The sequence below is a fragment of the Ailuropoda melanoleuca genome, chromosome 3 (genome assembly GCF_002007445.2).
Source record: "Ailuropoda melanoleuca isolate Jingjing chromosome 3, ASM200744v2, whole genome shotgun sequence".
NCBI lineage: Eukaryota > Metazoa > Chordata > Mammalia > Carnivora > Ursidae > Ailuropoda > Ailuropoda melanoleuca.
The window spans coordinates 101631185-101657287 of NC_048220.1; positions in this window are offsets into that span (position 1 = coordinate 101631185).

The window sequence follows — 26103 nt, forward strand, 5'->3', positions numbered from 1 at the left end:
CAAAACTTAGACTAGTGCTTAGAATTTAAGGGATGCAGTAAAACAAATGTAGAAAAATAACAGTCATTAAACATTTGAAGAGAATTACGAGATCAGTTCATTCACGCTGAAATATAACTCATAAGCAAAAGCACTTATGAGGACCCACTATGTGCAATTTTGGTCCTTCATAGCTAAATGTTCAAACGGAATGAATATACCCCTTCCCAGAGGTATTCACACAAATCTTCAGTTCAGACCAAATTAATAGCAACTGTGGCCAACATCTTAATTTTTCCCTTGCTAAATTACTATGGAGATGAATTTTATCAACTTAATCCACCCAGCTTAAACTAATTCTTCATTAAAGCATAATTTTCTCCCACAGGGAAACTTCTAAATCCAGCAGATATAAGCATGAACACCCCTGGTTTGTTTTAATTATTTTTCTTAAATGAGAAGCTGAGCACATTTTGCCAAGGATTAAATCACCTCAGGTCTCGCAAATTTGGTATTCTTGAACTAAATCCATGGTCTCATGTTGCAATTCTTTTGCAAATGGAAGAAAGCCACTTTATGTCACTATGGGAAAAACATTTAAATGGCCCAGGAAGGCAGCAAAGGGCTTAGACAAGTTCACATCTCCTAACATTTCTGGCAAATTCATTCTTGATATCCTAAAAGGATGTGGATTATATTTCTCCTTAAATCTTTCAAATTAATTAGAAATTATTTTGAAAAGTTTAAATACTCAAAAGAATGAGAAAAGAGGGCACAGACTGGGAGAAAAATAGTTGCAAAAAACCATTTCTGATAAAGGGCTGTTAACCAAAACATGTAAAGAACTCTTAAAACTCAACAATGTGAAAATGAACAACCCAGTTTAAAACTGGCCAAAGATCTAGACATCTCATCAAAGAAGATATGCAGATGGCAAACAGGCATATAAAAAGATGCTCAACATCATATGTCATTAGAGAATTGCAAATTGAAACAATGAGCTACCACTTAGACATCTATTAAAATGGCAAGAATCCAAAACAGTGACACCACCAAATGCTGGATAGGATGTGGAGCAACAGGAACTCTCATTTTTTGCTGAGGAGAATGAAAATAGTATTGCCACTTTGGCAGACAGTTTGGAAGTTTCTTGCAAAACTAAATATACTCTTACTGTATGATCCAGCAAACATGCTCCTTGGTATTTACTCAAATGAGATGTAGGCCCACACAATCACCTGTACACGATGTTTATGGCAGCTTTATTTATAACTGGTGAAATCTGGTAAATTTCTGGTGAATGGGTAAATAAAATGTGGTACATCCAGATAGTGAGATGTTTAGTGAGAAAAAGAAATGAGCTATCAAGCCACAAAGACATGGACAAACATTAAATGCATACTGTTAAGTGAAAGAAGACAATCTGAAAAGCTCACATATTGTATGACTCCCACTATATGACATTCTGAAGAGGTAAAACTATGGAAAGAGTAAAAAGATCAGGGGTTGCCAAGAGTTAGGGGGGAAAGATGAATAAATAGGTGGCACACAGAAGATTTTTAGTACAGGGGAACTTATGTATGATACAAAAATTGTGGACATATGTCATTGTACATTTGTCAAAACCCATAGAATCTACAACACCAAGAGTGAAACCTAATGTAAATGACTTTAGGTGATAATGATGTGTCACTGCAATTTCATCAATTGTAACAAACGTACCACTTTGGTGGGGAATGTTATACATGCATGGGGACAAGGAATATATGGGGAACTCTCTATACTTTCTTTTCAATTCTGCTGCAAAACTTAAAAAAAAAAGTGTATTAAGGGTGCCTAGGTGGCTCAGTCGTTCAGTGTCTGCCTTCAGCTCGGGTCATGATTCCAGAGACCTGGAATCAAGTCCTGTGTTGGGCTCTGCTCATCAGGGAGCCTGCTTCTCCCTCTACCCCTCCTCCCACTTGTTCTCTCAATCTCTCTCTCTCTCTCAAATAAATAAAATCTTTAAAAAAGTCTACTAATAAAAATTTCAAATGCTTGCCAAATCTCAGAATCTACTCTCCTAATGTATCCTAGTCCCCTTGTTTTTATTTTTAATATATCCGCTTATTCTTAATCATAAAACATTTTACAAAATCCATCATCTTCTTGGAACTTTCAAAAAGTATTTTTTAAGTGTCTACTCTTTGACCCAACAATTCCATTTGACGCTATCAGTACCAAAGATATGTTTTTACACACACAAGAAATGTACACAAGAGTGTCCACTACAACATTGCTTAAAGTGTAAAAAATGTTTTATTTATATCTTAATTAACAATGTAAAAAAATTTAAAAACCAAAATATCCATCAATATGAGAACCCTCATATGTTACATCAATACTATGTGATAATATGGAATGAGATGAAACTATGTGAGATCACATAAGATATTCAAGGCACATTGTGTCATTTAAAAAATATCTAATTAATACATATTCTAAAACCTCCTATCAGTAAGGAACTATATGCACTAAGCAAATCTACATAGTTTGATAGTTATCCATATTTATGAAATGAATTGAAGAAGTTTTGGAAAAATAAACCCCAAACTGATAGTGGTTTGTTTGTTTGTTTGTTTTACCTCTGAAAAGAGGAGTAAAATTTGGAGGAAGTTACACCAAAGTAGACTTTTATTTTATCTTCACTGTTAGTAATTTTTATAGTAAGATATTCATGTATTACTTATATAATTTAAAATAAAATCTAGGGGCGCCTGGGTGGCACAGCGGTTAAGCGTCTGCCTTCGGCTCAGGGCGTGATCCCGGCGTTATGGGTTCGAGCCCCACATCAGGATCCTCTGCTATGAGCCTGCTTCTTCCTCTCCCACTCCCCCTGCTTGTGTTCCCTCTCTTGCTGGCTGTCTCTATCTCTGTCAAATAAATAAATAAAATCTTTAAAAAATAAATAAATAAATAAAATAAAATAAAATAAAATCTAAATCTTTTGCCTTTATAGTTTGCTAGAAATTGCTGAAATTCCATTAATGTTAACTGTAGCCCTAGTATTCAGAATTAGGTGATACACACCTGAACTACAATTTTATTTTTTTCCAGTTTTATTGGGGGTGTACTTGACAAAAAAGTATATATACTTAAGGTGTACACCATGATATTTTGATAAACATATTTTCAAGTGTACAATAGAGTATTATTAACTATAGTCACCATGCTGTACATTAGATCTCCAGAATCTATTCATCTTGCATAACTGAAACTTTGCGCCCCTAGAACTCCAATCTCCCCTTTCCCCAAGGGACTCCAGGTCCCTAACAACCATTATTCTACTCTTTGCTCCTATGAGTTCAGCTTTCTTAGATTTCACATAAGTGTTATCATGCAGTATGTGGCTTTCTGTGCTTGGCTTATTTCTCTTAGCATAATGTCCTGCATAAACTATAACGTTAAAGCAGCATCAGAAAGATGGAAAAGCTGGGTTGGGAGGAAAGCACTCTTACTAAAATGCTAAAAAATTTAATAACCATTATGGGAACATTGGCCTCTAATAAAGCATATGTCTCATCATTGAATTATTCCTACTTTTACATGTGTGATCAAGCGTGAAAGTTTGCTTTCAATTTACTTCATAAGACCTTCCTTTTCCCCCAAACTACACAGTGCATTATAAAAGCAATAAAATAAATCAGTTTCTACATAATTCAGCATCTGAGGCATACCTAAAGAGTCAATCCAACAAGGAAGATCTTGAGAATAATGGTAAGAGAAATAGTCTTCACATTTCTGAGAGTCAACATATGCACCCCATACAAACAAAACAAAACAAAAACAAACAAAAAGCAAAACAAAAAAACTCACAAACAATCCTTTTCTTCGAAGTTCAGAAGCGAAGTTTAGACTGCATTTCCCATTAGGTTTCTGAAATGTTACATCAACCATGTTAGAATCCAGACACCTGGTCATCTTTTTTTTTAAGCGTGAAAAATTTCAACATAATTTGAGGGGCACCTGCTTTGAAATTTCAGCTAGTGCTATTAGAATCCTGTAGGAAGATGATGCTGGGTTAAGGGCAACTTTTTGAAACCATGTTGTTCAATTATTACTTGGTCACCAACCTAGATCAAATGGTATAGGTAGAATTAGAACAAGAGCCGAACATACCTGGAATACATCTTAGGCTCACCTTTGCAGATTCGTATATGAGAACTTGCACAATACCATTTGTACAAAATCACTTTGCATCAATTCAGCGTAAGTACACAAAAAATCAGGGACATCTAGAGATATGAGCTTTAAAAAAATCCAATCAAGTAACATTCCATTCATTTGATAGCCCTGTTAGCTTTGTAAAAAATAAGTTTGAGGACTTCAGAGGGGAGGGGGTGGGGGAAGGGGATAGCCTGGTGATGGGTAGTAGGGAGGGCACGTATTGCATGGTGCACTGGGTGTTATACGCAACTAATGAAGCATCAAACTTTACATCGGAATCTGGGGATGTACTGTATGGTGATTAACACAATATAATAAAATAAAATTAAAAAAAAATAAGTTTGATGTACTTAGACAAAAACAAATTCAGGAGATTCTATATAGTCTATACAAAACAGGGTATCTCGGTCGGGGGCATTTTGCCCCTAGAGAACATTCAACAATGTCTAGAGACAGTTTTCTGCCATAACTGAAGCAAGAGATTGCTAATGGCATCTAGTAGGATAGAGACCAAGGATGTTGCTGAACATCCCATGATGCAAAATACAGTCTTTAAGACGGAATTATCTGGTCCAAAATGTCAACAGTGCTGAAATTCAGTAACATTACTACAAGTTAACATTTTTTTTCTCACTGCACTTGTCAACCTCTTCAAAGAGTTGTCCATAGTCTTTATCTTTGTCTTAACCTCCCACTCACACCTGACCCCAGCCCAATCTGGACTCTGCTCCCCTCATCCCAATAAAACAACTCTCACTCATGTCGCCAGTGAGCTTCTTTCACCCAAGCCAACGAATACATCTCATCCTGTTTGAGCACTTCCTTGGAAGATATTTTCCTCTTGCTTCCAGTACCCTAAATCCTCCTGGTTTTCCTATTCTCTTTCTTCCCAGTCTTATTTGTTAAGTTTATCCTCTTTATGTGGCCCTTACACGTTAAGAGTTCCAAGATTCACTTTTAGGCCCTCTCTTTAACTTTTCTCAAATTACTCACTTCTTATTGCTGCTGTAACAAATGACCATAGACTTAGTGGTTTAAAACATAAATGTATTATCTTTAAAATTTATTATCTCACTGAACTAAAGTCAAAGTTTCACCAGGGCTGTGTTTCTTCTAGAAACTCAAGGGGAAAATATGTTTACTTGACTTTTCCAGCTTCTAGAGCTGCCCATGTTCCTTGATGAGAGGCTCCTTCTGTTTTAAAAGCCAGCAGTAACTGGTCAAGTCTTTCTCACATCACACTACTCAGAGACTGACTCTTCTGCCACTCTCTTCAACATTGAGTGACCCTTGAGATTACACTGGGATCACTTGAATAATCTAGGGTACTCTCCTATTATGTAGTCAGCTGAATAACAACCTTAATTCCATTTGCTATCTTAATTCCCCATTGCCACGTAAGATGGCATATTCACAGGTTTGGGGAATTAGGATATGGACATCTCTGGAAGGCCATTATTCTGTCTACCACAGTAATTTACCTTCAATTACCATCCACTTGTACACAGATGACTCTCAATTTTATGCTTTATATTTCTGGTCTAGACTACTCTTCTAAACTCTACATCCACATACTCAAGTATTGAAGAGAAAACTCCAGCCCCAAATCAAACTCTTAACTTTCCTCCCCAAAGATGGTCCTTTGTCAGTGGTCCTAAGTTTGGTAAATGGTATCACCAGATATTCAGTTATGTAGGCCAGAAACGTGGTATTGGTCATTTTTAACAGCAATGTTCATATCCACTACCAAGTCCTATTACTTTCTAAATATCTCATTAATTCATCCACTTCTTACCATCTCTACTGCCCCCACCCCATACCACTCTAATTCACAGGCTGTCACCTCATCAGAACTACTAGAACACTCTCCTAACTAGTTCATCCTCACTTGCTTTGACCCCTCCAATCGCCACTCTTCATATGGCAGAATGACCTTTTTGAAACTTAAATCTGATCAAGTCATTTTTCTGTTTAAATTCTTTAAAGACTTCTGTTTTTCTAGGTGCAAAAGCAAAACCCTTGACTACATCATGCAGAGCTCTGCCAGGTCTGGCTCCTGAGTACCTCTCCAGCCTCATATGGTAACACACCACATTGCTCTTCTCCCAGCCTGACAAAGCACCCACCTCTCTCTCCTCACAGGACCTTAGTACACACTGTTCCCTGCCTGGGTTGTTTCATTTCTCTCTTACTGTATTTAACTTCTACCCATCTCTTAGCTCACAACCTAACCATTACTTCCTCAGGGAAACATTCCCTGACCTACATTATCAAGCCTTAACACACCATGCCCCTCTCTTTTATAACTTAGCATTGTGGCAATTTCAAATTTCTTTGTGGTATTTTTTAATTAGTTCTCTATACAATAGTTTGATTGTCTATCCTATGAGAGCAAGATAGTGTCTGTGCTAGCCAAGGAAACAGTCAAAAAAACTAAGAGACAGCCCACGGAATGGGAGAATATATTTGCAAAGGACACCACAGATAAAGGACTGGTATCCAAGATCTACAAAGAACTTCTCAAACTCAATACACGAGAAACAAATAAACAAATCATAAAATGGGCAGAAGATATGAACAGACACTTTTCCAATGAAGACATACAAATGGCTAACAGACACATGAAAAAATGTTCAAAATCATTAGCCATCAGGGAAATTCAAATCAAAACCACACTGAGATACCACCTTACGCCAGTTAGAATGGCAAAGATAGACAAGGCAAGAAGCAACAATTGTTGGAGAGGATGTGGAGAAAGGGGATCCCTCCTACATTGTTGGTGGGAATGCAAGTTGGTACAGCCACAATGGAAAACAGTGTGGAGGTCCCTTAAAAAGTTAAAAATTGAACTACCCTATGACCCAGCCATTGCACTACTGGGTGTTTACCCCAAAGATACAGACGTAGTAAAGAGAAGGGCCATATGCACCCCAATGTTCATAGCTGCATTGTCCACAATAGCCAAATCATGGAAGGAGCCGAGATGCCCTTCAACAGATGACTGGATTAAGAAGCTGTGGTCCATATATACAATGGAATATTACTCAGCTATCAGAAAGAACGAATTCTCAACATTTGCTGCAACATGGACGGCACTGGAGGAGATAATGCTAAGTGAAATAAGTCAAGCAGAGAAAGACAATTATCATATGATTTCTCTCATCTATGGAACATAAGAACTAGGAGGATCGGTAGGGGAAGAAAGGGATAAAGAAAAGGGGGGTAATCAGAAGGGGGAATGAAACATGAGAGACTATGGACTATGAGAAACAAACTGAAGACTTCAGAGGGGAGGGGGTGGGGGAATGGGGATAGACTGGTGATGGGTAGTAAGGAGGGCACGTATTGCATGGTGCACTGGGTGTTATACGCAACCAATGAAGCATCAAACTTTACTTGGAATCTGGGGATGTACTGTATGGTGATTAACATAATAAAATAAAAAAAAAGATAGTGTCTGTGCTCACCACTGAACCCCCAGTGCCTAGCCCAGGCCTTGGCCCAATGTTGGCAATGAATAACTATTTGTTAACTGGATAAATAAGTGACTGAATCAATGACTAAGATATCTACTGCTATACACAGTCACAGGAATGAGCAGTGAGTCTTGCTGTTTGTTCACTCAACACAATTTTACCAAACATGCCTCTGTTTCAAATACTAGTAACTTATTTTTTTGCTAGCTAGAATTTCCAGCTATACAAACAAAAGTTTAACAATTGCATTGTTAGGTCAAGAGGAAAGGAAAATGTTCTTCTGGTATCGCTTGATTTCTCCTCTAGATATCATTTTCTTCCCCTGAGATAAATTTGAACCACTCTACAGGAATGTAGCTCGACTCTCTGTCCTCGGGATCATTGGCAACAGTTCTCAGAGCTGCCAATGGCAGTTGTGGGAAGTTATTGGAAATGACAGCAGGTTTCAACATGGCATTGACTTGCATGATGTTTTTCTAATGCTTGAGGAATTTGGTCATGTGTCAGAGTTGTTCGTGTTAAATGATCTATTAGGTGCCATGATCTCTGGAAAGGTCATCTGTCACATTGTAGGCCAGAAGTGTCACCTCTGTTTAATGTGATATGAAGCCAAATTCCCAACCTAACTAGAGAGAAATTGGCATATGTCACTGCTGACTGATCAAAAGCTGAGGGTTTCAGTTCACACCCACAACTGCATAAATGAAAGCTCCCCATTTTAACCAGTGCTTAAACTAAGCATAAGTTTAACATTCTATGACCTAATAGCAATTTTTATAGAATTTTATTGTCTTAAAATAATCTTAAGATGAATATAAAGTAATACCTATAATGAGTATTGTTATGACTAAATGAGTGAAAACCTACTTTGGTGGGGGAGGGGATGGGATGCTAAAAAATCAAAGGAAGGAGGAGTAAGGGACAATATTCAACTGAATTTGCCAAACAAGAAAGATTTTAACCACAGAAAAGTCCAAGAATTCATTTGCAGTTATGACTGCATGATATCTGCAAGGATCTCAAGTGATCCCTAAATTGGCTGAAGATAACATTATGCATAGCAAGATCTAGCTTGAAAGAAAACCCACAGCATCAGTTAAACTGAAATCAAGTTCAGTGAAGTGTTCCTGAGGAGAGAGTATATAGACTCTTCAGAAATGCGCCCAAAGAGTTACCTCTAAGCTAACCAAAAACGGCAATTATAAGAATTATAAGGGAAAATAATGCAATTTAAATATCTGTGCTAAAAATTATCTGCATCCCTTATACCTGATGTATTTTGATATCACAAAAGATATCAGTTGGGTTCACGCTGAGCCTTTGTCCCAAGATATTTAAAAGTAAAAGAGAAAGTGTGTGCTTTAGGCTGACATTTTATCCTTGATTTATATAATCCTTATAGGTTTCCCTTTTGTGTGTTTTTCTTTATTACAGTCCAAGAAATTTTACTGATAACCTAGAAAGCTGTTAAGATGATTTCTATGGCTGAGATATAAGATGAAACCCTAAGAAAACTCACAAGTATATAAAATTTTTAAATTAACTAGGGTCTTACAGAAATCCAAATACTCTTCCCCTTTAGCCAAGCACTTGGAAAGAAAAAGTAGCTGAGTTATTTCTCCAAAACACACAGTTGCTGCTAAAGCTGCCTGGGCCTAGTCTCCACACTTACAGTTCTCTGCCTTTCCAATACATCATAACACCTCCCACAGCACTAAATTCTTTCAGATGTGGTAAGTCTATAGTCTTTTGCTCAACCAGCATGACTGCCTCCTCACACTTGAATGAGACATTAAAAGATCCAAAGATCATTTATGGAACATAAGAAGTAGGAAGATCGGTAGGAGAAGAAAGGGAAGGAGAAAGGGGGGGGTAAAAAGAAGGGGGAATGAACCATGACAGACTATGGACTCTAGGAAACAAACTGAGGGCTTCAGAGGGGAGGGGCCTGGGGGAATGGGACAGGCCGGTGATGGGTATTAAGGAGGGCACGTATTGCATGGTGCACTGGGTGTTATATGCAAGTAATGAATCATGGAACTTTACATCAAAAACTAGGTATGTACTGTATGGTGACTATCATAATAAAATAAAAAATTATTAAAAGATTAAAAAATAAATAAAATGTGTTAAAATTCAAAAAATGAACCATTAAAAGAATTGATAAATTAACATCATAATTTAGAAGTTTGGCAGCACAAAGGATGTCATAAACAAAATAAAAGACAACCTACAGATACGAAGACATCAATATTGGACACAAATGAAAAGGCTCAGTTTCCAGAATATATAAAGAGCTTCTATAATTCAAAAAGAAAAGGATAAAAGGGAAAAGAATGGACAATGTATGAAGAAGAAATTCATTGACCAAGAAACCCAAATGGACAAGAGATAAAAGATGTTCAACTACACTAGAAATTAGGAAGATGTAAATTAAAACAATGAGATAACATCAAATTGACAGAAAAAGTTATAATCTGGCAATATCAAGTACTGGTAATACTGCAGAGCTATGGGAACTGTCACAAACTGTTGATTAGAGTTTAAATTGCTACACTGACTTTGGACAACCACTGACAACATCTAGTAAAGTTGAAAATGCTCAGACTGTACAATCCAGCAACTATCTTCTAGACAAAAAAGAAGAGGAGTTGTTCACTCCCCAGGAGATATTTGTCAATGTCTAGAGACATTTTTGTTTGTCACATGTGGAGTTGCAAGGGCAGGGAAGGAGGAGGGGGAGGATACTACTGCAATCTAATGAGCAGAGGTCAACCATCCTACAATGCACAGCTCATTCTTACCCCTAAAGAATTATCTGGCTCACAATGTCAATAGTGCTGAGGTTGGAAACTATAGTGGGTTGAATGGTGGTCCCCAAAAGATTTGTCTACCTGGAACCTGTGAATGTGACTTTCTTTAGGAAAAGGGTTTTTGTATATGTAATTTAAGGATCTCAAAATCAAATCATCCTGGCTTATCCAAGTGGGCCAAAATTTAATGACAAATGTCCTTAATGACACAGAACAGTAGAGACACAGAGAAGAAGGCCATGCGTTAGAGGCAGAGACTGGAGTTGAGCAGCCACAGACCCAGGAGTGCCAACAGCCACCAGAAGCTGGAAGAGGCAAGAACTGAAATACCCTCTAGAGCTTCTGGGGGAAGTGACTGACACCTTTCACTTAGGGCTTCTGCACTACAGAACTGTAAGAGAAAAAATTCTGTTGTTTTAAGTCGCTCAGTTTCTGATAATTTGTTATGGTAGCCCAAAGAAACTAATACACTGTCCTAGACATATACTCAAGAGATACACTTGCAAGTGTATGGAAGGAAAAAGGTACAGGTTGGTTTACTGAAGTTCATTATGGCAAAAAATTTGAAACAGCCTGAATTTTTAACAAGAGAAAGATTGAAAAATGTACTGGAGTATATTCAGAAGGATATATATGGAATGATACCATTTATATAAAGTTTTAAAATCTGCAAAGCAATATTATGTAATATTTATGGATATCTAAGTCTGAGGCAAAAGCACAATAATATGGGTAATGAACACTGAATCCACGATAGTAATTACTCATGTTAGGGAGATGAAGAAAAATAGAGAGGGAAGAAGTGCACAGGAAGCTCCCTTTTCACCTCAAATATTCAGTTAAAATAAATAGATCTGATGAAGACCTGGCCTGATAACAGGATCTAATAAAACTGGGTATTTGGCACGTTGTAATGGCCTCCATTCTTGTCTGATTTTATCATTTATGATAAATTATTCAATATTTTTAAGACATGGAAATGTATGCCATGTAAATTAATGAGAATGATGTTCAGGTGTCAGGGGAGTAATGCAGAGAGAGGTAGATTATGAGTAAACAGGATACAGGTGGGGCACTGGATCCAACACAGAGATGGAGCTCTAAAGAGCTAGCCCATCACAGCACAGACACTTCATTGTAATGTTTTCTTCATGGATTCTCCCTCCTTACCTCCCCACCTCTCTCTTTTAGTTCTTTTGTTATTTGATTTCAGCTGAGAACATTCTTCTGTGACCTCTTTCTCAGTTTTTCCTTTTTGATTCTGGTTCAAGATTGAATCTGTGATCATTGTAAAAGAGGATAACATGAGGATGGAGACCTCAATCTTTGTTGTTCTGATCATCAATGGCCAACCTGGAAATTTACATCAGGGAGTTACACTCAACTCACTAGACTTCCCAGATTTGAAGGAATTGCAACTATGATGTTTTCCAAGGGACCTCTGAGCGTAACAACAGAACTTTATTATCCGTGTTTCTGGATCCTGGCTCTGCAGTTCCTCTGGGAATGCAAGGCCAGCTGAGCAACACAAATGCATTTTTAGGACCTGGCACAGCTTGTGATTACATACAAAGTTCAAGTCCAGTTTGTGATTATGGACTTAGTCAAAGCACACCAAAAGAAGAGTTAGGAAAGGTATCTAATAGGAAAAAAATAATTTTTTAAAAACTATGCTTCTGGGGGCACCTGAGTGGCTCAGTGAGTTGGGCATCTAACTCTTGATTTTGGCTCAGGTCATGATCTCAGGGTCATGGAATTGAGGCTCTGTGCTCAGCAGCGAGTCTAGCTCAGGATTTTCCTTCTCCCTCTCCCTCTGCCCCTTCTCTCTCTCTCTCTCTCTCATAAATAAATAAATCTTTAAAACAAAACAAAACAAAACCTATGCTTCTGGTATGTGGGAAAGACTGGCAGTTTGGAGATGTTTTGGGAAGTGGAAATACCCAGACTGCCTAACAGCCTAAAACACCTAGGCAATTGTTCCCATCTTCTTTCATACAGTTTCTCACAGCAAAGACTGGATTTTGGTAACTGAATGATTGGCTTGGAATAATTAAGGAGAAAACACTCTAACATCTGTTCCTTTGGCCATAACAATTGTTATAAAAGGAAACCTTCACTCATGAATTTTTATATTAAAGTTAGCACTTCCCAATGTGAGATGGAAACACAGCATTATTCTTTAAAAGGAAAAAAAACACTCTAAATTTCCATTTTTGCAGCTCATTATCTTTCTTTGTCCACCACATATAATCTGTTCCAAGATTTCAAATTAGGAACCTATTCATAGCATTATTCTTGGTTACCTTAATGTTAAACCCAAAGTTTCTGGAGAAGTGCTATCTTTGGTCTTTGCATATAATCTGTTCTTTCCCTAAGATGTACTCCGTAGAATAGAAATGAAATATTCATACAGTTATCTGTTTATTGTGTACCCACTTAGTTAAACTGGAAGCTCGATGAAGGGAGAGATAGTGATTGCCTTATTCACCACTGTATACTAGTGCCCAGCATAAAGCTGGCCTCATACTAGGTGCTTATAATAGACTCAATTATTTCACCCCCCCATTCATATATTTTAACTCTAACCCCAGTATGACTGTATTTGGAGATAGGGCTTTTAAGGAGGTAATTAAAATTCAATGAAGTCATAAGGGTGAAACCCTAATTCAGTAGGAATAGGGTTCCTACAAGAAGAAGAGATACCAGGGCTCAGTCCCTCTCTGTGCTTGCACAGACTAGAGACCATATGAGGAAAGATCAAGAAGATGGCCATCGATAAGCCTGGAAGAGAGCTCTCACCAAAAACCAACCCTTACAACACATTGATCTTGGACTTCTAGCCTCCAAAACCATGAAAAAGTGAATTTCTGTGTTTGAGCCACACCGTTTGTGGCTCTGTTGTGACAGCTTGAGGTAACCAAAACTTTGCTCAATAAATTTTTGCAAAATACATGGTATTGTGTTGATGGTGATGATTATAACAAATTACAGGCTGATAGAGCATAAACACTAAGTATGGGGAAAGTAGAAGCTACTCAACCACTGTTAAGGAACTCAGATTTAGTTCTTCAAATACACAAAAATAATTCTTACCCACAGATCAAAGGTATTTAAATTACATTTAACAAGCCTAGAAGCAGAACAAATTTCATTTTTGATTGGATTACTTTAAGTGGAAATATTTATTTCACTTTTTAAAACATACTTGACCTTCTTTATCTATTTTGGTAATTTACATGATTATTAAATAATAATTCAAAATTTTCATACAATCCAACAAATGTTGAGTAATTCTATGTCCAAAGTACCTTGATTGCCTGAGGCCTTTAGTAACTTGAACATGGATTAAAGAGGGAATCATTAATATTCCTTTAGGAAATAAGGCATTTATGTTTCTTATCTTTTCCCAATGCCCCCCATTCCTTTGCTTCATTGTACTTATCACAGTTAGAAATTCTAGATGCATGTATTTTTTAATCTGATTCTCACAAAACAGCGTAAACTCCATGTGGAAAGCAATTATGTCCAATTTTATCAAAGCATGGTATTCTCTGTACCTAGCCATACCCACCATACAACAGTCACTTAATAAATATGTGTTGGGTAAATAAATGCATTTTAGTGGAATAACTAAATTTTTTTACCTTTTTTACCAAACTCCAAGGGCAAATAAAAACCCTTGTCTTCATTTAAATATCTAAAACCAACCCAATAAGATCAGAACTTCTAAAGGACCATTTTGGAATTACTCGCACACCCTTAGAGCTCTGCACTACAACCACAGGCAACACAAAAACATTTTCTCTTGCCAGAGCTAAATGAATCCATCAAGGAAAATAAATGTTGCCAGTGACTTCCAAGCACTCTTCTGGGTGATTGGCAAAAAGAGGATAAAACTGGCCTTGCCAAGTGGACCAGTCATTCACTCTGAATCAGCACTCAGCATGGTTGACTTAGCACCCAGGAACTGTTCTCCAAAGTCCAGGAAACAAATACACTGGCTTGATGAATGTGAACATGTTTGCTTTTGCTATTCATTCTGACTCACAGTGACTGATGTGTGGTGCTATGAGTCATAATGAAAAATCTCAAAAATCCAATCATTGGTACCCATAATGAGCTTCTTTTAGCTAAGCCTCCTGAAATTGTATCTGAGCCAAGATCTTGCCAACACGTTCAGGTGACTGAGGTCATTATCTAATCATTTATATTTCTGGAAGGGAGGCCTTTGAACAATAAGCTGGGGGTGTTCATAGTCTTTAAAATTAAGTCTGTCAGAAAATACATTACAAAAAAGCAGAAGTTCATGATATAAATGTTAACTTGGTTTAAAGTTTAATAACTCTTTCTACATTCTTATCTTCTAGTCATTTACTCTGTGTATATGGGGACGTGCATTATACTCAGTGGACCTACTAATCAGCAAGGAAGAACTTGGGGAGGTACATTAAGCCTTTGAGGCCATTAGGATACCATTCCATTCATTGGAGAAGGTCATTTACTTATAGCAAGGAGCCAAGGTGCCTCTCACAGATGAGCCATCTAATCTCAGCTCACCCACATTAGCCTGCCCATTGTGCATTTCCCTAGATCAATTTCCTCTGTAGGTTTTCCTTTATTTATCCTATTTTATTTCTCCCATTTTATAGTCACATTGTATAATTTAAACTTAATTAAAACTTTCAATTAGGAAAAAAAAAGAAGATAGTTGTGGAGACCTCCCAGGAAACACTTCATTAATGGGAACCACTTAATAAGCAAAATATCTCACTGTGCAGACTAGATCCAAAGCTGTGGCTTCAAAGATCCAACATGTTTTTCCCAAAGCCTGGCTCAATTTGGCCGGTGGTAACAGCATGCCTCAAGGCTACAGAGTTTGGAGTCTAAGACCACAGAGCTTTGGCTTGAGGGGGAGGGAAGAACTGTGTTCACTTGATGACTGTGACTGATTTTGGAGTGAACCGTGATTCAAATGAGAGCAAACAAAGCCAAATCTATGAAAGAACTTCTTCTGGAACTACTGAGAAACATGTTCTTTCTTCTCTGTGATTATTTAAAATGCCAAGATGTAATTCTGGAACTTCTAGAAGCCTAGGAAGCCAACAAAGAGGAAGGCAGAACCTGAAAGTCCAAGAGACAAATTCTGGAAAATGTTATTTGAACACTTGATCCAGCTGTGTCTGAAGCCAAAAAACAAACAAAAAAAACAAACAAGTGTCCTCCTCCATTTTTTTTTTTTGGCCTTAGACCTACTGAATCAGAATGTGCATTCCAACAAGATCCCTCAATGATTTGTATGCCCATTAAAGTTTCAGAAGCACTGACTGGCTTGAGCCCTTTTGAGCTGCATTCTGTCACTTGTAGCTAAAATACTCTTAATAAATATAGGTATGTTCTACTATTATCTCTGTTTTTACAAAACAGAATACTAAGACTTAGAGAAGTACAGGTGTTCAAGATGATGTAGATAGTAAACAGTGGAGCTGGGCTCAAAACTTGGCCTCCCTGGCTCCAAATCACATGTCCTTAACTCCTGGGCCATATCTCACTGACTGTTTGACACTGTTATCAGTTGAGTCCAGAATTTGATGGGGGAGGCCAGCAGGCTGAAGACTCAAGGAAAAGTCACAATTCAAGTCTAAAAGTAGTCTATTGGCAGAATTTCTTCTTTTTAAAGATTTTATTTGGGGCGCCCGGGTGGCTCAGTCGTTAAGCGTCTGACTTTGGCTCAGGGAGTGATCCCAGGGTCCTGGGATCAAGCCCCACATCAGGCTCCTCCACTGGAGCCTGCTTCTTCCTCTCCCACTCCCCCTGCTTGTGTTCCCTCTTTTGCTGGCTGTCTCCCTCTCTGTCAAATAAATTTTAAAAATTCTTTTAAAAAAAAAGATTTTATTTATTTATTTATTTGAGAGACAGAGCGAGCGAGCATGAGTGGTGGAAAGGGGTGGAGGGAGAGGGAGAAGCTGACTCCCTGCTGAGCAGGGAGCCTGACCTGGGGCCTCATCCCAGGACCCCAGATCATGACTTGAGCTGAAGGTAGATGCTTCAACACCTGAGCCACTGAGGTACCCCATGGCAGAATTCCTTCTTGCTTGGGGATGGTCAGTCCTTGTTCTATTAAGGATTTCAACTGATTGGATAAAACCCACCCACGTATGAAGTGTAATCTGTTTTACTCAAAGTCCACTAATTTAAATGTTAAGCTCATGCCAAAAAAGCACCTTCACAGAAAACACCCGGAATAATGTTTGACCAAATATCTGGGCAGTGTGGTTCTGCCAATGTGACACATAAAATTAATAATCACAATTTTATGGATTGACAAGAACAAAACATTTGCCTCGTTGTGTGGAGCCTGGCAGCTTCAGCCATCTAAGGTAAGTGTAGCATTAGGCTCAACCTAAAGATTGGCAGCTACCTCTCTTGTCCTGGCATAAGGTCATGCTTCAGAGAGTTTTGTACACCCCTACACCTTGTCCTGGAAGCTCGGTGGAGGCCAAAGTGGCCACAGCTGCTCCGATTCAGGGGCTTCCCAGGTGATGGCATGAAGGTTCTTGTCAAGACACGCAAAAGCTAAAAAAAACCTGCTGGTCATCAGAAACATGAAGGGCAGCCTGAAAGGACATGGCTGGCCATGTGGGCTCTCACTTCCTGGTTTTCTGTCATAAAGGGAATGTAGCCACCCTAAAAAGAAAAAGAACACCGTATAAAACCAGACTCATATACAGTACTTCGTCAGACTCCTACCTCTTCCTGATTTGCCTTTTTGTTTAACATCATTGTTTATTTTGTGGTTTAGATGGCACATATTTCAAAGAAACATTTGGGTTTTTCTACATTACCCGTTAGCTTACCACCTTGGTTTAATTCAAGTGAATTTGTTTTTATGCTTTAGAATAAACATCTATCATATTCTCCTTATTTTACTTCTACCTTTAAGTTTATTCAATTTTTCTAAAATATTTCCCCCATATTTGCCCTAGTAGTTATTCTATTTACCCAACAGACACACTCTGGGAAAGAAGGCAACCCTGATTTACTGGAATGATGGCCTCACCTGACTTATCACATTCATTTGCTTTTATATGAGAAGGCATGGAGTTTTAGATCCACTCTTTCGAACGTAAAACACAACATGCCATAAGCCAGAAGGGCACAGTGTTATGTACAATTATGTCTTCTAGGCCTTTAAGGGTACCATTTAGTGATATCCTCTAATGGGCGCTGTAGGCCTGACCTCTGTAAGGAACCAGGGCGCTGCTAAGAATGTGGGATACCCTGGTCACATAGTAGACAACCTGTGATCCAGATCCAAACCTAAGATGCCAAGTGGACAGTAAGTCCAATTATTGAAAGGTTGGCCCCAAGTCCTTCCTTCTACAGATTCATAGGGGAATCCACTTGCTGATTGCTTCCACCAATGACAAGGTTCAAATAAAACTCTCTAGATCAGGAGCTAACCTCAAAACAAATAAATAAAAGGCTTTACTGCAAGGCCAATGGCAGGATCCATATTAGGCTTCCTGGACTTGAATATTAGTGCATGAGAGAAGGGAGGGATCTATTCCACTTCCAGACTCACCAAACTATTCTCAGAATGCAGAGAAACAACAGAGATTCTCTGTCTCTCCACTTCTTGGTATATCACCAGGTTATAGTCCTCAAAAAAGTAACTCTAGGGGCACTTGGGTGGCACAGTTGATTAAGCATCTGACTCTCCAACTCAGGTCATGATCTCAGAGTCCTGGGATCAAGCCCCACATCTGGCTCCATGCCCAGCACGGAGTCTTCTTAAGATTCTTTCTCCCTCTCCTTCTGCCCCTCCTCCTTGCACACTTATTCTCTGTCTCAAATAAATAAATCTTTAAAAAAATAAATTTAAAAAGAAGTAAATTTACGCAACCTAAAATGAAAATCTTACCAAGTCATCCCCCTCTTTAAACCCTCAATAATTCCTACCTGCCCCCAGAATTAATAATAAAAACATCCATATCAAAGGCAGACATTATTTGCTATGGACCAGACACTGCCCTACAAGCTTTACCTTTATGTGCCCTTCACCTACCCTTGTAACCTACCTCATAATCTGTCTCACACCCATACTGAACTTCTCCACCTCCTCAAAATGCCAGGTTCCCTTCTGTCTGAGGCCTTCTGATATGATATACACTTTCTTCTGGTAACACTCTTCCCCAGTTCTGCCCTGGCCAACTCCTTCCCTGATCATATCAGCTGAAATATCATGTCCCTAGGGAGCATCCTTACCTCCACCCTCAAAGTTATTTCCCCTTCTTATACACTTCCAGGGTATCTTCAATTCTTGTATTATAATGCTTGTTACATGAACAATTCCTTCAGTGTCTGTCTTCTCCACTAAATTATGAGCTCCACAAGGGCAGATAGCATCTGTTTGTTTTACCTATCCCATAGGATAAAAATCACATGTACCCCCAACACATCACCCATTGTTTTGCACACAATAAACCCTTAGTTATGTTTGATGAATGAATATATGAGAACACTTCCCTCATGAGGTAAGACATAACAACATTATTTCTAATGTCTTCCTACTTTTCCAGAATTTGGGGTCCTTTTGTAGGCTTCCCTCAAGAAGTTTCACTTCCCAATATGCCACCTGTCAACCACCTAACAGTAAGCTATCTAAATGCACTTTCCACTGGGCCTAAGGCAGTGACACCTTCCCATCAACAGACCAATGGCCCAGACTCAAGCCCTTCACACCACTCTTCCCACCGACAATCCTCAAGAAGGCTCCACATGTGTCTACAACGTCACCAAACCCAACTTGTCAAAGCCTTGATGGTACTAAATGATAACTTGCCAGATACATCTCAGTGTGACACTACCAACATATCGTCCCTGGGGAAGAAATTTTTATTGAGGATATACCTACTATTTGCTGGTATCATTAATGATGATAATAATGACATCACGATTAGTTCTTGAATACCAGTTCATATTAACCCCAAAAGGATACTAATGTACCATGTCAGTGTAGTTCTATATGATTGGAGAACCACAGACATCAGAATTACCTGGTGTTTATGTAAAACACAGATTTCTTGATACATACCCCACAGAGATTGGAATGAGAATCTCTCAGAGTGAGGTCCATTAACCTCCCCCTTAATGCACCTTAAAATTTGGGAAACATCACACTACACTAGTCTTTTCACAAATTGTCTCAAATCCACCTTCCCAGGTTGTTAAATTAACCCCCTCACTCACCATATCTTCTTTTTCGAGAGAGAGAGAGTGAATGAGAGAGTGGGGGGGCAGAGAGAGAGGGAGAGAATTTTTTTTTTAAGAGAGAGAGGGACTATGAGCAGGGAGGGACAGGGGGAGAAAGAGAATCTTAAGCAGCCTCCACATCTAGCTTGGAGCCCAACATGGGGCTCTCGCTCTCATGACCCAAGGCAAAATCAAGAGTAGGATGCTTAGTGGCGCCTGGGTGGCACAGCGGTTAAGCTTCTGCCTTCGGCTCAGGGCGTGATCCCAGCATTATGGGATCGAGCCCCACATCAGGTTCCTCCGCTATGAGCCTGCTTCTTCCTCTCCCACTCCCCCTGCTTGTGTTCCCTCTCTCGCTGGCTGTCTCTATCTCTGTCGAATAAATAAATAAAATCTTTTTTAAAAAAAAGAGTAGGATGCTTAAACAACTGAGCCACCAAGGTGCCTCAATTCACCATAACTTTAAAAATGGATTCTAGACCACTCTGCAAGGGATCATCTCCCCTCATTCTAGTTCCTAGACTCCATCTGCAACCCCAGGTGGCCTGATAAGGACAAGGAACTGAGAAGAAAATAATTGAGGGATTTTTACATTAAGTTGTAATATTATAGTCTATGTCTATGAAAATTTATATATTCAAAGCTAAATATATTTTAACTTTTTATTTTGAAATAGTTATAGATTCACAGGAGGTTGCAAAGAAAAAAGTCAGAACAGACCTGTGTACCTTTCACCCAGTCCCCGCCAATGTTAATACCTTGGGTAACTATAGCATAATCTCAAAACCAGGTGGTAATTGACCTAATTCAGATACATGCAGTCATTAATGTGTGTGTATTTCTACATAATTTTGTCACATGCGCAGCTTTGTGTAACAACTATTAAAATCAAGATATACTCACCACAAAATTCCTTTGTGCTATCCCTTTGTAGCCACACCCCCTTCTCCCAACCTTCACTCCTGGCAAGCACTAATCTTTCCTCTATCTCTCTAATTTTGTTATTTTAAGAATGTTATATAAATGAAATCATACAGTATGCAGCCTTATGTAACTGGCTTTTTCATTCAGTGTAATTCCCTCGAGGTTCATCCAAGGCATGTTGAGTTGTTGTGAATATCTATAGCTCATTTCTTTTTATTTCGGAGAAGTTTTCCATAGTATGGTTAAACCATGGTTTGTTTAACCATTCACCAATGAAAAATTACTTCGTAGTTTTCAGGTTTTGGCTGAATAATGCTGCCATGAACATGCTTGTCCAATTTCCTTGCAAACATAGTTTTAATATCTCTGGGATAAATATGCACAAGTGTAATTGCTGAATCGTACTCTAAGTCCATTTTTAGTTTTGAAAGAAACTAACAGACTATTTTCTAGAATGCTTAACATTTTTACATTCTCACCAACAATGTCTAAGTAATCCAGTTTCTCCACCTCCCTACCAGCCTTTGTTATTATCACAATTGTGTCATCTGCAGAAAAGGATAGTTATTTTGTTTGAGTTTTTTTTTCCTGTCCTAATATACTAGGCTTTTGCTTCTTTTTCTTGCCTTTATCACTGGGAAGAACTTCCAGTAGTATCTTCAAGTAACCCATAAGAAATTAAGAGAAACAGAGGAACAAGGAACAGTGGAAACAAACAAAAAACATATAAAATGAATAACTGAGTCCTAACATATCAATCATTGCTTTAACTGTAAATGGTCTAAATACATTAATTGAAAGACAAAGATTGCCAGAATGGACAAAAATTCATGACCCAATTGTGTTGTCTATGAAACTCACTTCAAACATAACAATGTAGGTAAGCTGAAAGCAAAAGGACAGAAAAAAGATATCATAAAAGTATTTTTTAAAGCAGAAGGGGCTACATTTAATCTAAGAAAAAGTAGACTTCAGGGCATAAAAAATTACAAAATGTGGAGTAGAGTATTACATAATGATTAAAAGATCAACCCACCAAGAAGACACAGCAATGCTAAATGCAGATATACCAAACAACAGGGTTGCAAGAATATGAAGCAAAAACTGACAGAGTTGAAAGGAGAAATGGGCAAATACATCATTATAGCTAAAGACTTCTACATACTACTCTCAACAACTAATAGAAGTATTAGGCAGAAGACTGGAAGGACACAGAAGAATTTAACAACACCAACAAGATCTAATTGATATATATAGAACATTCCTCCCAACAAGAGTTCTCTTTTTTTTTTCCTGTTGGTTGAAATTATTATTAGTTTAGGTTGTAATATTATACTCAATTATCTAAGAAATTTGGGTATAAGATAAAAATCAGAGAGATGACTTCAAAAATCTTTCCTAAAGCAAGGATTTTTGACTTTATGCCACAGTTTGCTTGGTATTCTGCTTTGGGAGATGCCTCTGAAAGGAGAACGAGCACTGGGTGTTACATGCAATTGATGAATTATTGAACTCTACATCTGAAACTAATGATGACTAATGATATGTTAGCTACTTGAATTTAAATTTTATTTTTTTTATTTAATAATATTTTTATTGTTCTATGTTAGTCACCATACAGTACATCCCTAGTTTTTGATGTAAAGTTCCATGATTCATTACTTGTGTATAACACCCAGTGCACCATGCAATACATGCCCTCCTTAATAGCCATCACCAGCCTATCCCATTCCCCCACCCCTCTGCCCTCTGAAGCCCTCAGTTTGTTTCCCAGAGTGAAAAAGGCTCAAGAGGTTACTGAATTGGGGCTTTTACCTAGAGCATCAACAGTAATCACTGGTCCTTTTTTATAAATAATTTTTTTATTTGAGTATAGTTGATACACGATGTTACATTAGTTCCCCATGTACAACTGAGTGATTTGATAAATCTATACATCGTTCTATATTTGCCACAAATATAATACACATTCTTTTCAAGTGCCCATGGAATATTCTCCAAGACAGACCATACCCTGGGACATAAAGCAAACCTCAGAAAACTTAAAATAATTTAAATCACACAGAGTATATTCTCTTACTATAAAGAAATCAAACCAGAAACCGATAAGAGGACAAGAAAATCTTCAAACGTGTGGAAATTGAGGATGTTTTAAAACCTCTTGTATCACGTCTCTCCTCCCACATCACCTCAATAGATTTTGATAATATAAAATTTTTCTGTCCCTCACTTATCCATATATATGTCTTGCAATATCTGAGGACATTAAGCAAAAGAAGGAAAAGCACATAAAAGTGAAATTATATATCCAACCTGAAAAACTTTATCCTCCTGTTTTAGGAAAAGTGGAGGGCACTGATGAACCCCCAATCCTGTACCCTCTGGCTGAGCTAAGAGAAAATCCTAAGTAATTTAGTATTTTCAATTTATTCAGCTGAGATTTTGGGCTTCAGGGGTAAACCTGCCCTTCTCCTCAGTTGCCTACTTCCTTCTGACAACACACAAGCTTCAGGCACATAAAGCAAGGGAGGAATGGGTCCACTGGGCAGTGGTGTGATGATCTGTAATCAGGTGTAATTTCAGTAGAAAATTGCATTCTTCCCTTTTTCAGAGACGAGAAGTAGTGCATGAATCCAGCAGAAATGACTCACTCCTGCCCCTTGAAAACTTGGGCCTGGTTAGTCAAGACTTCAATCTGTTCTGCTCAAATTAAAGGGCCTCTGAGTGACTTTAATCAAAACACTGATGGACAGCAAAAGAGCCCAGACAGCAGTGCCCTTTTCACTCAGGTCTCAGAGCTGAAGGAGAGAAGCCAGTGAAAACAAGACTGTGGTGTTTACAGAGGTAAGAATGACAAAAACAGGGTAGGTGGGGCTTCATTGTTTCTTCTGGCATGTATCGGAACGGTGTAGAGGCAGTCAAACACACCGCAGTCACAAGTAGAGAGCTCCTATTTTGTTTGCAAACACAGATGGTGCCTCTAACCTCGGCTTCTTTAATCAGTCTTTATGTCCCATTGGCTCTTTTATGGAAAACAGCTACCTGGTTCTAACAGTTATGCTTTGATGGAAAGACAAGTGCTATTTCTACTATTTAAGTGCATTATTCTGCCCTTCAGTGGCTCCCTGATACTCCTGGAATAAAATTGAAATTCCTTACTGTGGCTTACAGACAATCCCTCATGAGCCGCCCATACCTCTTATGTACCTTCATTTTCCCAACCTTCCCCCTCTGTTCTCTACTGCAGTCCGAATGAACTTCTGCCAGTTCCTCCACTGCATCACGTTCTCTTCAACCCTTGGCCTTCACCTATTTTGTTATATATAGCACACACTTCTGCCTCTCTACCTGGTTAACACTTCCTCACACTTCAGGTTATGATGGCAAGGTTTTGGTGGCCATGTTACATAGTGTAGGCACCATCAGTAAAAAGCCGGGCTCCCAGGTGCTAACTCAGAGACAGAGAGCATAAAAATTCCTAGGAAGGAAACACCATTATAGAAAGTCTTCCAATATTAAAAACCCAAGAAATGTGTTTTAGGCTTTGGATTTAGCGCTTTCAGTGGCATCCAATGGATTGTTACAAAGAGGATTGAGACACAGGAAGTTGTGAGCTGGGCTAGATCCTTCTAGGACATTTTCTAATGAAGAGCCTAAGGTTCCAACATCTTCAATGTTTTCCAAATTTTAGCTTTACTAACTGTGCACATACTCTAAAGAATTACATTTACACTGACCTTTATCAACAATCCAGTGTGCCCCATTGCAATCAAAATGCATTCTGAGTGGTTCCATGGCAACATCTGCAGCTGCTAGGCAGACGAAGAAGCTACAGAATAATCTATGCCCCCCCCCAATAATGAATCTGGGGAGAAGACAGCCTCAGGGCTTTGAGAATGGTTCTTATCAGGATGGGACTGGAGCACCTGGATTTTCTGGTGGAGAGAAGAATCAGAGAGCTGGCTTTTCTTTTTTTCACAGCCTTGCACTTGAGACTTCCCTTTTCTACATTTCCCCAGTGGCAAAATGCAGGGAAGGCCCCAGATAAACTTCATATTTCCTTCCAGCCCCAACATTCCATGACTAAAACATTAACTTGGTCCAGTAACTTGCTTTCCATGTGTGCCCCTAGAAAAGCTAAACCAAAGAGAAACTACCCGAAGAATATCCAAGCAAAGACGTAATTTGTCTTTGGGTAGACAGAAACTTACTGTTCAAAGAAGAACTTTCTATTTTGTCCCCAAGTGGCTCTCCACAAGAGCCACGCTTATGTCTCATGAAGGCTTTGGGTCAGATGCAGACAGAAGAGAAGCGATCCCTTGCTTACCCAGGCTGTGGCATTCTTAACACAACACCTTAGGAAAAGTATAGACCCCGAGATCTCCAAATGGTTTACCATCTTAGCCAGAATTAAATAAATGAACTAAGTAAAGTTTGTGCTCTGTAAAAATCCCATGTTAGCGCAGGTAAAAACGGAAGCGAAACTATTTACAAATAGATTGTTAAGCCAGAAAATCTTCAATAATCAAAGAGAAACAATGGTTTGCAGTTATTTAAACTCAGCATCACACTGGCTAAAAGGCTACTAGCTAGTGTCTGGAAACTCAATACCTCCTACTTGCAATAACGTATTTGGATCCTCCTATCAGTCTGGAGTATGTAAATGAGCATCAATCAATTTGCATTTCTACCACTGAGACACTGAGATGTCTGTAGGTGTATCGGGAGAAAGATACCTTGATAGATTGTGTAGATTAGCTTCACTTCTCCACGTAAGAGTCCATGAGGGAATCATCTATGATGTGTAACAGCACTGCCTGGGATCCCCCTAATCATCTCTTCCCATGCAAAAATGAAAATCACCTGAGAAATTAGACGATGTTGAGAAAAAAAAAAGAGGAAGGGATGTGGGGGGTGGAGTATCCAAACCCAGCCAGGACGTACATATAGCCTCCTCTTTATTTTAATTGAATGATTTGTGTCTTCAGGCTATCTCATTATTCTCCCCAGAGCAGAAATGTTGAATGAAGGCACAAACCTCATTAACCTTTGAATGCTGAAATCAATAATCTGCAATATATCTAAGCTAATTTGTTGTCAATACATTTCTCAAAATGCTGTGTTTTATAGCTGGGGACCTTGAGGGGTACGGTTAAGAACTACCATGTCCACATCAAGATGGTATCAGGGATTTGCCTTGTTGGTTTTTAGAACCTTCTAATGTGAAATAAATTATTGACCTTTACGTAGAACATGGTTTTCCATTGGGGTTAATTATCTGTTCTTTTAGTGGAGAGCACATTTGGACCTTTTCTTTTTCCATGACTCTAATACATGACATGAATAAAGAGAGACAGGCAGGCACCCACCCGGCCATTCCTTCTCATAAACCTACCCTGAAAAGTAGGGATGTGGCCCATACTGAGGAAGTGGGAAGAGGTTCCTTGAGCCCC